The 14,813-nt window shown below is 47.2% G+C and overlaps 1 protein-coding gene and 1 long non-coding RNA gene across 6 annotated transcripts in view; one reads left to right on the top strand and one right to left on the bottom strand.

Moving 5' to 3' along the window:
• ATXN7L1 (ataxin 7 like 1) overlaps nucleotides 1-14,813 on the bottom strand; it is a 229,341-nt gene that overhangs the window by 126,350 nt on the left and 88,178 nt on the right. The window lies entirely within an intron of this gene.
• On the top strand, nucleotides 4,566-14,558 carry LOC118519793 (uncharacterized). Its single transcript, XR_004909346.2, has 3 exons — nucleotides 4,566-5,129; nucleotides 11,674-12,057; nucleotides 14,342-14,558. It is a non-coding gene; the product is annotated as an uncharacterized LOC118519793 (long non-coding RNA).

Raw genomic sequence — 14,813 nt, 5'->3', positions numbered from 1 at the left:
ACCAGCTACGCCACTCCAGGCCTGTGACCCATGGGAACCGTGCAAGACAGGAAATACTTGTGGTTTCAAGCTGCCAGATGTTGGGGTAATTTGTTACATGGCAATAGGTTACTTATACACTCTCCCTATTCAGAGGAAGGTCTTGATCCCCTCCTTCCCTTCAATTCCCTGCCCAGGTTCCACTTTGATCTCTTCTCTCTGTTTAGGGAGTCTGGTGTCCCTCTGGTACCTTCTACTGACCCGTCGCTGGCCTCTACTGAGTGTCCTCATGGTCTCGAGGGCTCTTTCCCTAAGAAGAGGGGGATGCATGGTGCAGGGGAGCTCTCCGGGGCCTGGTTTTGGGAATTCTAGCTCTTTGCCTGCCATCCAAAGTGACATCTGAGCTTAGAATGACTTTCTGCAGAGAGCAGCCTTCCTCAGGCCATGAAACTCCCTCTGTGTTTCCGAATCCCCGGGGCCTAATGACTTCAGTCAGCCAATAGGCAGCATGAAAAGCCTTTGCAAGGAACTTGTTCCCTTTTGTATCATATGCTCATCTCCTGTACCCTTTTTGCTCATCTGCAGTTTCCACAAAAGGTCATGTCTTGTTTCAACTTTGCAGTTAAGCGCATCTGACACTAAGTAGGGATTCCCAAACTGGATGGAGATACAATCTGGCTTAAGTGTTGCAAGCTCTACCACCGCACTCCACCCCTACTGGCTGTGTCTTGCCCGCACAGGCCACCTCAGGAAGAAGGTAGTGATCTGATTCTCACTTCTCTCATAAGTGTACAGGGAACAGAATGTAGTTCGCGATTGAAAAAAAAAAAAAATCCAGGTCGCTTTTCTATCTGATCAAATCCTGGTACTTTTTACAGAGTATATGGTACTATGGGGCAAGGTCAGACAACTACAGATGTCAATCTCTTGGAAGTCTTGAAACAGGTAAAAAACCAGTAGACCGAAGCAGCAGAAGGAACCCCAAAGCAGTGGTTCTCAAAGTATAGCCGCTGGGCCCATGGCGTCAGCATCCTCAGGAGGCCTGGTGAAAATGCACATTCCCAGGTCCCACCCCAGACCCACCGAAGCAGAAACTCTGAGGGTGGGGCCCAGCGATCTGTGGTTTAACAAGCCCCCTGAACAATTCTGATGCATGGCTAAAGGTTCAGTATCACTGACTTAGAGGATTAAACATCTGAATTATTCATTCTTTCACTCATAAGACATTGACCGAGTGCCTATTCGCCAGACACTCTGGGGCAGGGGAGAGGAGTTACAAGGAGCTCCTTCCACGAGCAGCGCGCGGTCCTCCCTTCTCTTGCTTTACGACAAAGCTTGAAAAGAAAGCAGGAATTTGAAAATACTCATCCAAGGAAATGGAAATCACTCTTCACATGTAACTCTTTCCGACAGGCAAGAGGCACACCAAAATTGTTATATTTATTTATTTATTTCCGGGAATGATCACACACTCTCAAAATAGTAACTTTTCAAAGTAAGTAAATGTGGGGCTTTAATATATCATGTACAGCTGGCTCAGCCTTTTAAGCTTAAAAAAAAAAAAGATGTGATGTCGCCATGAATGAAATACAGAATTACCTTAAAGATGCACTAAGATTCGCACCTGTCTTGTAAGAACAAACTATTCTCCCATTTCATCCTCTTGATGAAGTTAGAGTTTCCATCAGTCTCAATAAGTCACAACAGCTAAGATGTATTGTGTGCTTCCTACCGCGGGCTCGGGGACATTTCTACATTTGATCTTCTCCTGACCTTATAAAGTAGATGCTGCAAACACACACAGTGGGTAGAGGAATGATGAAGGCCGGAAGAGAGAGGAAAGGGGCCCAGACCCAGCCCTTAACCTCTAGTCAATTATCCTCCACGGCTGTAAGCCCAGCCCCACTGGGTCATTTTGTCGCCCCTTAAAACTACTGGTTAATGAGGAAAACATAAAAGGAAATACCACCCTCCCCTCAAAGATTTCTAGTAGGAAACCGCTGGCTAAAGCTCAATTGGGGGATTTATTTCTAGATGATAAAGGTCATGCTAGATTTCTCCCTCAGTACTGTAGCTAATTAGGAGCTGGCTATGAAGTCCTTACGACGGCCTGTGGAGAATCTGGTCCACGCTCAGTAGATCCAGCTCCGAGGAAATGCTCTACATTTGCTCCTTTCTCAGGGCACCTCCGGGATGCTCAGTGACTCACCATAATACTATCAGGGCAGATGATTTTCCTGTGGTTAGGGATGAACTTTAGTCGATCCGGCCAAACCCGGACTCTCAGGACTGGGGCTGCCCGGTTACTCTGGCAGGCCTGGGGGTGAAGGGTGTGACCTGTGGCCACAGAAGACATCAGAGCGGTCTGGCAGGACCAGCAGCATGCTCAGACCTTGGCATGGGCACCAGGCCTGCCTTGGCTCGTGCAGTTCATCCGCTCCACAGGACTACCCTTCATTTACAGGGGTGTCACGGGTCTCCCATGTCTCGGCAAGTGAGAGGCAGGGGGAGGCCTCTTCTACCTACTGCGTCCTTGGGAACAACCTGGTGACTTCAGTTATATGCCACCAAGAAAATCTACGGTCCACGTAAGCTGTGTAGATGACTGTGCGGGTATCTTTTACGCCACATAGGGAGCTGGAACTTGAGGTGAGCCGAAACACATCTGCCTTTCCCGTTGGCCTTCTGTCATGAATGCTTTTTAGAACACCAAGCCCCGCCCATATCTCTTTCTAATTCAGGGGTGCTTGCTGGCTTCTGCTGAGACATTGATTTGATTAGTGGCATTCTGTGGGACTAGAGACAGGAGAGGTTGGGCTCACAAACGTATGATTCATTTCAGGAGTCTGAAATGAGAAACGCACCCATCAATGTCACGCTGGGGGCTGGGAGGTTCTGAGAAAGCATTTCATGCATAGAAATGGGACATGCGATGAAAAAATTTGCTTATGGTTACAATCCTTAAACCAGGGACCACCCCATCGTGCTCTCCATTCTCGTGGAGTGACGGCTCCATGGGAAACCGCAGGGATTAGACGTTCCTGTGTTTGGACACCCATATGCCGCCTCATTTATCTACCTGTGACAGGGACAGTGCTGGAAGAGAATCAAAAGATGACAAATTGCTTCTGGTTTTAAAGGAGCTGTTCAGGCTGGGTGTACGCCCAGGGGGAACCAGGTTTCATGCCAATAGCTATCACTTCATCCCGGCATAAGGCCACATTTTGGCAAACACCAACCCGCAGATGACTGCTGTCTCCTTTCACCAGCGGATTTAAAGACACTTGTTCTGAAAGCCCGAAATCCAGGCATTCTGAAGACGTGTGCAGCAGAGAGCAGACCTGCCCACACGCTGCAGGGAGGCAGGACGGCAGGCATTCGACAGGAGTTCCAGATGAGTGGGGTTTTTCCCATATTGAGGCAGACAGATAACAGGGGAATGATTTTGTAGGATTCCAGACTAGAGATACGGTATCGGCGAGTGACTCTGGAAAAACAGACTTGCGTGAGATAAACAGACAGAAATTTCTAGGATACTGGCCACTGGGATCTGCTTGTGTGGATGCAGCCCGTGGGCCAGCCAAGGCTGGTTATCGTCTGTCTGTGACTCTTCTTCTTCTTTCCAGCTGATGCTGCCTCTCTGACAATGAGCACGTAGTTCATGGTCAACACACTCCGTCCTCCAGAGGTGAACTCCCCTCGGCCAGTCCAGTGTGTGCCTCCTCTCTGCCATACGCCGGAATCGCAAGGCTGGGGAAGCCCTGGCGTGATGCTCACATAGACAGATGCTGGCTGCTCGTGTAAGCTCCACACTCCCGTTTATTCATTTCATCCTCCTGACAACCTCCGAGACAGGCACTAATATCACCCTCTTTTTGTGGATGAGGAGAGAGGCAGGGAGCGATGGAGGGACAGGCTGAAGGTGCCCTGGCTGGTGAGGAGCAGGGAGCCACAAGCACACCGAGGCCGCTTGGTTCCAGGGTCTGGCTCGTTCCTAACCTGTGCCGCTTCTCCTAATACAATCCTCTTTCAAACACAGCAGCTGAACCCCGCGGGACCACTGGTCTGCCCAGGTCTTCCTCCTTCCCCAGGCCCAAGCCTCTGGAACTCAGTGGATGGCCGGAGCTGGAGCACAGAGCCCGCAGTGTGAAAAGACAGGGCCTCATCTCCAGTCCCGTTTGCTTCTAAATTCAGGCTGGACGGACGTTCAAACGTTTATTCTGTGCCTGTTTGTTCTGAACGTTCCACGAGGTTGTCCCAGACTGCTTCAGAGATGGTCTCTCTGTCCTCCTTCCTTACACAAGCACCTGGCCCTCTGCCTCACGCCTCTCCCGACTCTGGCAAGGCTCCCGCTGCCAGTGACTGACGTACCCGGCCTCATCTCGTCACACGCTGCAGCTAAAAACTCCTTTTTCCACATGGCAGCGAGGCATATTTATAGCACAAGTCACATGCCAAGGCATTTTCAAGTTCTTCATTTCTAATAATAACCTCGGAGCATCACCACCAAGCCCATTCCACAGATGGGCAAAGAGAGGCGGGAGGTCATAGCAAGGTTGCCAAAGAGTCCTGAATGGCCAGGTCTCTTGAGCCACTTAGATACAATTCTCTCTCCAGATTACTTCCTGTCATCTTCCTGCTTAACAAACTTATCTGAGGCCTGGGAAGGAGAGATGTTATCAAGATCAAACTGTATTGTATCTGGGTCTATAATCCAGCTCTCAGAATACTAACAAGCAACGCTAAGCTCAGTTTTCTGCCAAACCCCATTCTCATTAGTAGGTTTACAGGCATGAAACACATACTTGGAGTTTTGGGCCCACACAATTCTCTCATCACCGGTTGTAACTGATCAGAATGCTGAGTGGATTTATTCTCATGCGGAACACAACTGAACGCCTTCAGCGTCTGCTCAAATGACTGTAACTTTGTTCTGATGCAATCTTCTGGCCAGGAAATGAGAGGGTGGATCATAACCTATAAGCGGACTGAATAATATTCCCTCAGAATCAGAACGGTAAGACTGTTTTTCAAGTAGTCATTACAGAAAGCTCGGATCCCATGTGAAGCAGAGACGAGAAAGCGAGAGGAGGTGCTGGTTGCCTGTACGTCTGGAATCAGAAATGGCCGAGGTTGGATGTTTCATAAAGGTACACTTGCCTCCAATATTTTGCTAGGCTGTGCATTTTTTCCCCGGGGTCTCTGTCCACAGTGCGCTGAGGTCAGATTCAGGAGTCCTGAATACTAGTCCCAGCTCTGCACCTCTCAGTCGGTGACCTTAGGAAAGTCGCTGAAGTCTTTGAGCTTCCAAAGCTGGGAAGCCAGCACCCAGTCCACCTGCCTGAGTTGTTATCACAGTGAGAATGCAGAAGCTACTAGAGAGTGCTTTGTAAACGGCAAGACGCGGTAGAAATCGAAGATGTTTCTAAAGATACAGGATCACCCTCAAAAGGCCATAGTGAGAACAGAAGCCTTTAGTCTCTGTATTCAAAGGAATCATCTTAGAGAGATGCTGCTGCCCAATGGCATTTGGCCACTCCCAAACTGGCCCCAGGAAGGCAGTCCATGCCACGGCATTCAAAAGGAGGCCAAGGGTCACCATTTTACTCGTTCACCCTCTCTATTCATGTTCACCCTTGAGTCCTCTCACCACCCAATGCAATGCTTGGCAGAGTGGGTACTCAAAAGCATGAGACAAATCAAAGAACGCCAGTCTAAGGATTTTAGTCCCTAGCACAGAGAATTTGCCCATGGGAAAGGAACTGGGCTGAGGGGAGAATTTCTGGTAGCCTGAGTCTAGGGTGACTGGCCAACTTGGCCCCAGTGACTTCCCAAGACAAGTTGGTCACTCTACTAAGTGTCATACTTGACTATCCATTTTGCCTCCTCCCAGGTGGCCGGGAATAAAGTATCTGAACTAAGGGAAGTCTGGTGGAAGGCATGCGTGTCTCCGAGTTCCTTAAGAGTGGATCCCTAGAGATTTAGGGTCTTGACATTTCCCCCACCCTTTGGCCCCCATTCATTTCAATTTCCTAAGCTGACACCATCTTCTCGCTGTCAGGAATCCAACAGAATCACATCCCTTCTATTTTTCCCGAATCAGATGATCACCTTTAAGCTACTTCCCTGATTCCTGTCAGTGGCTTCCTGCCACTAGTTAAATCTTCTACCAAACCACCAGAGGGATGTAGTGCAAAACTGCAGGACTTACACTAGGGATTGTCAGAAGTGCCCTGTGCAATATTCCCCAGGACACATGCGCATTGCAGAACTACTGTCCGGATCAAGGGCTGATGGGCGCATGGAGCAGGGAAATTACACTTCGGGCTAGTGAGGAGTTGTGATCAGCGGGGATTTCCCCTTTAAAAACTTACAGCAAAAGTCTGCCTGAGACCATTCAATATTCATAAATGGAAAGCAGAGATGGTGTTTCTGTTCCGCCAAGAGCAATAGCTATTTATCACAGCAAATGACTGAAATCGTTGTACGTACAATGCTTTACTCAGTGCTGTAAATTATGGTATACAGAAGATTAAACTTAAGCCTAATGCTACCCTTGAGCCTCAACAGCTGAGTCCTATAAATGGCTACCCGTTAAAAAGAGAGAAGCTTTTTCCTGGTTACTATTTAAAAGTGTAGCTCTATTAAAGCTTGTCTTAAACACAAATTACCAGGAAACCTGCCCCTGGCCCCAGGCAGGCTCTTTCTTGGGGCACTGACTCAGAGAGTCATGTCTAGATGACATAGTTACAGGTCTGAGACTTGAAGCACATGCTGTGCTGACCTCCAGAGGGAAGGCAGACAGAGCCCACCGTGGCGAGGGGGACTCACGGTGCACAGAATGAGCACTCACGCTGGGCTCTGCCAGACCTTAAGGCTTTAAGGAGACCTTCAGACTTCACATGATCCTGAACCCCAAACCACTTCAAAGAGAGTATTTCTTCTGCTATCTGCTGTTCTGTGAGGTATCATGGAACCCTGACCTTGGGCTGAAGCCCCAATTTTCCTAGGTAAATTTTATTCTCCAAGCACTTGTTACTCAAATGTGGTCTATGGACCGAAAGCACCGGCATCACCTGGAAGGGCATCAGAAATACAGACATACTGAATCAGAATCTGCATTTTAGCAATTTAGCATTTAGGAAATACCTGGGGGATTCATATGGACATTAAAGTTTGGGAATCAAGGGATAAGTAAGCAGGTGTCAGCAGGGAGGAGCCCCTTCATTTTCTCACTAAAAGTCATTACACATGACAAACAGGATTTATGGGAACAGGCCCTAGCAGTAGACCATAGGATTCTGAATTCTCTTTTGCCCAATCCTACTTCAGACGATTTTCAGGAACTTGACAGACAGATTTTTAAAGACTGGAAATGAATGTATCACTCTGAACTTGACAGATGTCCAAAAGCACCCCAGGGTGTAAAACAGAGTGTATTAGCAAAAAGTTCATGCTTTATAAATCAATCAGGGTGCCTCTAATCCCCTTGTGAGTCAGTAGGCTGAGAATGCATGGCAATGTTTTGGGCCAGGATTTCTACTCTTTATTGTAATTACCAGTTGACTTTAAGTTAAGAGAAAAGTGTACAAAGTCTTTGTGTTGTTTGAGAACACCAAAATCCTGGATAATCATAGCCTATATTACAAAAAAAATCATTGTTCAGTATGCATGTTAAAAATTCAATGGTAATCACTATATATATATATTTATATATATAAAATAAAATATATTCTGGCCAAACTAGCAGAGAGAAAAATGCGAAGAAGATTAAGAAAACTTTGCTAATCTGGGGCGCCTGGGTGGCTCAGTCGGTTAAGCGGCTGCCTTTGGCTCAGGTCATGATCCCAGGGTCCTAGGATCGAGCCCCTCATCGGGCTCCTTGCTCAGTGGGGAGCCTGCTTCTCCCTCTGCCTGCCATTTCCCCTGCTTGTGCTTGCTCTCTGTCTCTCTCTCTCTCTCTCTCTCTCTCGCTCTCTCTGTGTCAAATAAATGAATAAAAAAATCTTAAAAAAAAAAAGAAAACTTTGCTAATCTAATGGAAGACAGGTAAGGAGAACAAAGAAGCAAATAGAAAGCAAGGTAAACAGAAACACGAATTAAAAGACAGAAATAAGTCCAAATATATAAAGTAACCACAATAAATGTAAATGGATAAAACTTACCTATTAAAAGGCACTATCAGATTGGACTTTTATAAAAGCCAGCTATATACTATTTACAAGAGAGGTGCCCAAGACAAGAGGACACAGAACAGTTGAAAATAAAAAACTGGAAAGAGACAAGACAAACACATATTCACCGAAAGAAAACTGGGTAGGAAAGTTAATCAGATAAAATAGGACCTAAGGGGAAAGTTAATGGGATGAAGAAGGCTCCATCACTAAAAAGACATGTCATAAACTTATATGCATCCAACAGCACAAAACTGTAAATCAAAAGCTATCCGAGTTCCAGGAGAGACTGACACACTTATAACCATCATAGGAGACTTAAGACCCTTTTCTCAGAGGGATGGGTGGCTCAGTTGGTTAAGTGTCTGCCTACCGCTCAGGTCATGATCCTGCATGGGGCTCCCTGCTCAGCGTGGAGTCTGTTTCTCCCTCTCCCTCTGCCCCTCCCACTGCTCATGCTCACGAACGCGCACGCTCTCTCTCTCTCAAATAAATAAATAAATAAAATCTTTGAAAAAAAAACCCCTTTTCTCAGAAATTACAGACCAAGCAGACAAAAACAGTGAGGATATACACGATTTGAACAAAATAAATACATGGAACCTTGCACACAAAAAAGAGATTAAACACATTTTCTAATCACATATGACACATTAAAAAAAATGATCGCAAGCGAACTAGTCACAAAGGAAATATCGTAAGTTATAAAATGGAGAACTTAGAGCTAACATTCTCTGCCTATCATAAACTAAACCAGAAATCAAAAATAAAACAACAGTAGGCCTCCCCCAACTACTCTTACATCTGAAAACTAAAACCACACTCCTAAATTACCACTTGGTGGTTGTGTGATTTTTTTTTTTTTTCTATGTGTGGCCAAGTTGCTTTGGGACCAGGTTAATTTATATGACATTTGTCAGAGGCTATCACCTGAAACAGGAAACTCCCTAAGCCATGATAACTTCATTCTTTTGTGCTTCGAACTAAATTCTACACCAAGCGGAAGGTGAAGTACCCGAGTCCCAGAAGAAAAGAGGGATGTGCATGGGTTAATTATGACCCAGCGGTGTAACCCTAGAAGCTGCTCCTGGCTCATTTCCCAGGCCATGCCCGGCTCGCCACACTATATGCCCATATCTTTCTGCTCACCAACTCGGGAGGATGGAGAGACTATTCTGGAAGTGCCATTGGCACCTGGGGAAAGGTGCTATTCATTTGATGTGGCATCTGACAATGAACAGTGTCCTGGAATCGAGCAAACACCGTAGGTAACAGTTTGTATGGGGCCTCATGTTCGTTCTTTTACAGGGCCAGCCATTGCTGAAAAATTATCTGGGAAGGCTGCAGAGGAGACCCCCAGGAAAAATATAGGTCTGTTTATCCTGCAGGGAGGAAGCACCTCCCCTAAGGAATCCCTCAAACTAGACAGATGGTCCTTCCCCTGGACGTGCTGCCGACCCAATTCAGTTCCAGTGCTGGTTGACCAAGGGGACAAATATTAAAAAGAAAACCGCCAAACAACGGAAAATGGATGGAACGCAGGATCAGGGTAATGTGGACCAAATCGGATTACTGACAGGTCTGTAAGTTCTGTGGGTGAGTGGGGGTGGGAGCAGCAAGATGGAAGATAAGAGAGAGGGGACACAGCTCTTCTGCCTGTGCCTGGTGCACCTGCAGGGGTTAAAACAGCCCGGTGGTTTCCTGGCTTACAAACATCACAAGCTACAGGGCGGCCCAGTTCACGGGGGCAACCCCTCCACCTCTGGGCCTCCCCGCGGGGCTCCCGGCTCCCCGAAGCGGCGGCGAACACCACCACCACCACCACTGCTCCCCGCCTTCAAAGAGTAGCTGAGGCCCAGATCTGTCATAAGGGCAGAGGTGCCCTACTACCAAACCCTACGGTGAGTGTCACGAGTGGTAAGGATCTGACGGGGCAGCCAAGAAAGCAGCGTCAGAATTCTGAAAGCGCCTGCCATCCAGGCCCTGCCTCCTTAAACACGCTGGCAACCTGACTCATCTATCCTTGGACATAGTGCCACCATCAAGATGACGCCCAGAGCTGACAGTAATGCGGGTCACTGAGCCAGGGCGTCGGTCAGGGCCGGTGTCAGTGTGACCTTACTAATGGGGGCGGGTGCAACGCACCCCTGCTGGAGGCAGGCACTTGTCGAAGAGGGCCACGTATGGGCTGGGGGCAGCCACTCCTGCAGCTGAGCAGGAACCTCAGACCCAGCATGGACACAGCCACACGCATCTCTGGGGAAGGCTCAGGAATTTGAAGAAGTAATTCCTGGGTGAGAAGAGCAAAGCATCGAGGATGCTAATAAACAAACAAATCACAGGGCTTGCCAGAAACCACACCTTAGACAGAAATCTATAGTGGCAGTTTTGTAAAACAAAGGTATCTTTCTCCAGAAAGAAAGTTATTATTCAATTGCTCGTGAAGCAGGATTCATTGTGGTGAAATCGTTTGCTCACTCTCATCCTTTGTTGCCCCCAGACCCGTTTACTTCCCATGTGTCTCCTGCTCTGCCTGACTTGTTCTCAGTTTTCCGAAGGGCCTGGCTCAGTGTAGTCCTACCCAAGCTGCAGGATTCCCACGATCCCAGGATGCCAGTAACTGCTAAGATGCCACGTCAATTTAACAGCACCTTTCTCCAGAGGAGGGAAAAAGAAACTTGCCATAGTAAATGTACACACGAGGGAAGAAGGGCTTTGACTTTAGAAACAAGAGGGCCTGGAACCTTCTTTAAAGTCCCCGAGGCGAACCTACATGCGGGTTCCTCGTATGGGATGCTCTGGGAGGTAACAGTCTCAGGGACCCCAGCCAAGCACTAAGAATCAGTCCCTCAAGCGAGAACTCCAGAGGCCCTTCTAAAAGGACAACCGCTCAGCAGAGTTCCAGCTTAGACAGGAGCTGCGTTCCTGCATCGGCGTGCGAGGTGAAAATGATGTATAATCACCGCACCCTTGATTGCCCTTCTGTTATAAAGCACAGTGCACATGGTTTGCGGATCGTGGGCTCTGTCTATGGCCAATTTCTCCTCCAGGGTTGGAAAAAAATCTTTGTTTCTCTGCTCCGGCACCAGATGAAGTGGGTTTGTGTCTGGGGTCACGTTATTGGAAACAGAAGTGCATGATGATGATGATGATGATGATTACCCAGGGCCTGTGGTTGAATTCAGATAAATTAAGAGTGATGAGACTCCACAGTGAAAGAGATATTTTTGTGTTTTACTCCAAGACCTCAGAGCACTTTAATCCTCAGAGAGCTGTTGCAAACCTCTGGAGGGATCTGGATGCGGGGCTCCCGGCGTGCGTGCGTCCACCCGCAGCTCTAGCTCTTACAGGGATGGTTCACTACACCAGGGAGGGAACGCTGCCTGGGAAATGCTGCTCTACTCATTGCTCAGGATGGGGAGAATTACAAAATGACCTTTTGAATCTGAGCTGGCAACATTCTTTCCTTGGATTTAAATAAAGCGATGACTGTTCCCCTAATTTTCCTCGGTTGATACAGCTCCGAGGAATGGAACAGTGCAGCCCGCACAGTGAGGACAAGCCAGTGATGAGTCAGAAGCCAGGGGTCATGTTACAGTGACAGCCCTCCAGAAATCAGCTGTGGTCAAGGATCAAAGCAGTAGCCTCCTAAGCTGCTCAGCGAGGAAGAACGTTTCCCCCGACGCCGCCTCTCCAACTGTATTGGAACAGAGCCGGTCATTCTCTTTCAAGGAGTGGTATCTTCTAAATGAATGTACTCGTTTACATGTGGGATCTGGCTTCTTCACAAATAGCAAGCCAATTTTCCTTCATTGTTTGCTTCCTCCCTCCTTTCTCATAAGGTTCATTTTTAAAGAAGTATACTGAACATCAACTGTATGTCCAGCACTCGTCATTCACGCAGGTAATATAATGGCGAGCGTGACGACAGGGGTCCTGGCTCCTTGGAACTACTCCTGGTCTGGTGTGTGTGTGTGTGTGTGTGTGACAGAGAGAGAGGGAGAGAGAGAGAGGGAGAGAGATGGGATGGACAAGTCAATGAGCATAGCAATAGCCATCACATATGCTAATGCCGGTGAAGTGGAGGGTGCCAAGAGCACACTAATTGCGATCGGAGGAGTCCTTCCTTCTACCTGGCTGTGTAGCAAGTCAGGAAATGTGCTCCTCGCTGGGACTCAGGGATGCGTAAGGCTCAGCAGCTAGTGTTTGCAGGTGACCCCCGCTGCATAGTGATCAGTCCCATAGAACACAGGGATGCTGGGGGCAGAGGAATGAGTTGACGATTTGGTTGGTGGCAGCTGAGCTCAGCACAATGCAGATAAAACACTTGGGGCACTGTCAGCCTAAAAAGAGGTCTATCAAGGATGTAAAAATGAAGTCACCTGCACTTGGAAAAAAATCTCAAGACACATCTGAGATGGCGATTGTCAAGGTCAATAACAGCCTATGGTGGCAAAGCTAGCAGCTTCTTCTCTTTTCTCCTCTCACTCAACCTCTTGGCATTTGACTGGGTCTAAGAAAGGCTTTCCTGTCTTGGCTTCTATGTCCTCATGCTCTGCTGCTTTTCCCGCCAGATCATTGGCCATTCCCCTCCTAAATGTTGACCCCTCTCTTTTCCAATTCAGCCCAACATCAAATTCTGTCAGTTACGTTTCCAGAACGGACCTCAAAGTTATCCTTTTCTGTCTATCTGCACAGCACTGCATTCGTCCCTAGGAGGTTTCCCAGGCTCCAAGCAGCCAGAGTGATCCTCTAAAAGTATCAAACAGATTATGTCTTTCCCTCACTCGGTGCCCTCAGTGTCTTCTCACTGCACCCAGAATAAAACCCAAACTCTGGACCCTGGCCTATAGGGCTCTAGAGTTCTGGCCTCCACCCACCTCTTCTGCTGTGCCCTCCGCTGGGACACTCTTGTGCCAGTTCTTCATATGACTCGATGGCATTTCTGTTTGTGTCATTTAACCTACCAGAAGGTAGGCTTCAAGAAAGCCACGCCCTTGTTTGTGATGCGGCTCTAGAACAATGCCTGCGAGTAACAGGTGCTCAGTGAATATTGTTCAAATAAACGAAAGAATCAAAGCCATGTGACTCTGAAGGTGACCCAAAAGAAACAGGCTTTGACGAGATTATAAGTAGACTTTTTTTTCAATTAAAGATGAATTCAACAATCCTAAGGTTATGAAGATCCTATTAATTTAGCTTTAAATTTGAGCTGAACCGTTACACCTGCTGTTTATTTGTTAGCATTTCTACTTAATTCACAGAAACATGCAAAAAGGGAATTTCGATGGATGTAAAGGAAAGCACCTACTGTTTGTGGGTCTCGGGGATCTGCTCATTTGTTGGAGATAAAGGGGAACCTACAGGCAGCGGGAACTGATGATGGTACCCACTCCACCATCTCTACAAGCTCCCTTCTTTTTACCTGTCGATATTTAAAGATCCGTTCAGATGCTGTGGCTGAGGCTCCAAACACACTCACTAGAGCTGATTTATTCCTCCCTTCCTCCTTCCCTCAAGACTGTGCCCAAGTTCCTCACCTCTGCCAGTAAGCAGACCAGGCCAGAAGCGTGGGTGAGAAGAAGACAGGGAGCTCAGCTGCCCGAGAGCCCCCATGCAGGTCCCACAGGGGACCACGACGACCTCTCTGTATCCAAGCCTAGTTACGGTGTTGCAGGGAGCTCCAGACCCAAAACATTCAACCTGGACGGTGGTTAAAGTGACTTGAGTCAGACAGAGGTTGGAACCCTGGTTCTGCCACTTACATTGGCCTGATCTTGAGCAAATTTCCTAAATCCTCTGAATTTCCCTTGCCTTTGCTGTGTGACAGGGAGAATATGACCACGGTGGTGACAGGATTAACTAACACATAGAAAGCTTAGCACATGTAAGTGCTCACTGCGTGTATCAGCTTTACCATCATTGTTGTTATTGGTATTTTTGTTTTCCATTAGCAGAGCAAAAATAAAAGTCTGGGTTTGGGACCAGGTCAACCTGCTCTGTTCCAGACCCAACATTAACTGTAGTTTGAGCAGATGCAAGTTCAAAATATAAACATTTGAAGTGGAGCAAAACGCAGTCCTACTTTCTTGTAGATTCTCTCAGATGTAATGCTTGACTTAAGTCATATGCTTGACTTAACTGTTTGTTAATCAGTCTGTTATTTCATTCCATACGGATTTCCACAGGATTTATAGGAATTTCCTGAGGACCTATCATATGATCCACAATTTACCAGGGATGATGGGAAGATGATATCAGAAGAAACAATGGCAGATACTGTTTCTGATCATTAGGAGCCCAAAAGACATATCAATCTAGGAGTTCATTCTGGACTGGGGATACATTCATCAAATTAAAAGTAAAAAAGAATCCTGGTAACAAAATAAAGTTTGCACATATTCACATGCTCTTGCCAAGCCTTATTAATTAATGCTGTCAGACTCGACAAAGAGTATGTTTGATGAGAACAATTTCCTTTAATTATTTTATACTTCTCCGGGGGTAAGTAATACAGTCTCGTAAAAGATGACGAACAGTAACAACAACAGAAATGTAATCTCAGCAAGCAAATCCAACTGCATTGACCCCCAGACCCAAGTGCCCTGTGGTGGCGGCCATCAACACCTGCAGACAGGAAGTCCTGTAGGATAATCAGGC

The sequence above is a fragment of the Halichoerus grypus genome, chromosome 12 (assembly GCF_964656455.1).
Source record: "Halichoerus grypus chromosome 12, mHalGry1.hap1.1, whole genome shotgun sequence".
Classification (NCBI taxonomy): Eukaryota; Metazoa; Chordata; class Mammalia; order Carnivora; family Phocidae; genus Halichoerus; species Halichoerus grypus.
This window is presented reverse-complemented; position numbering and strand designations above follow the sequence as displayed.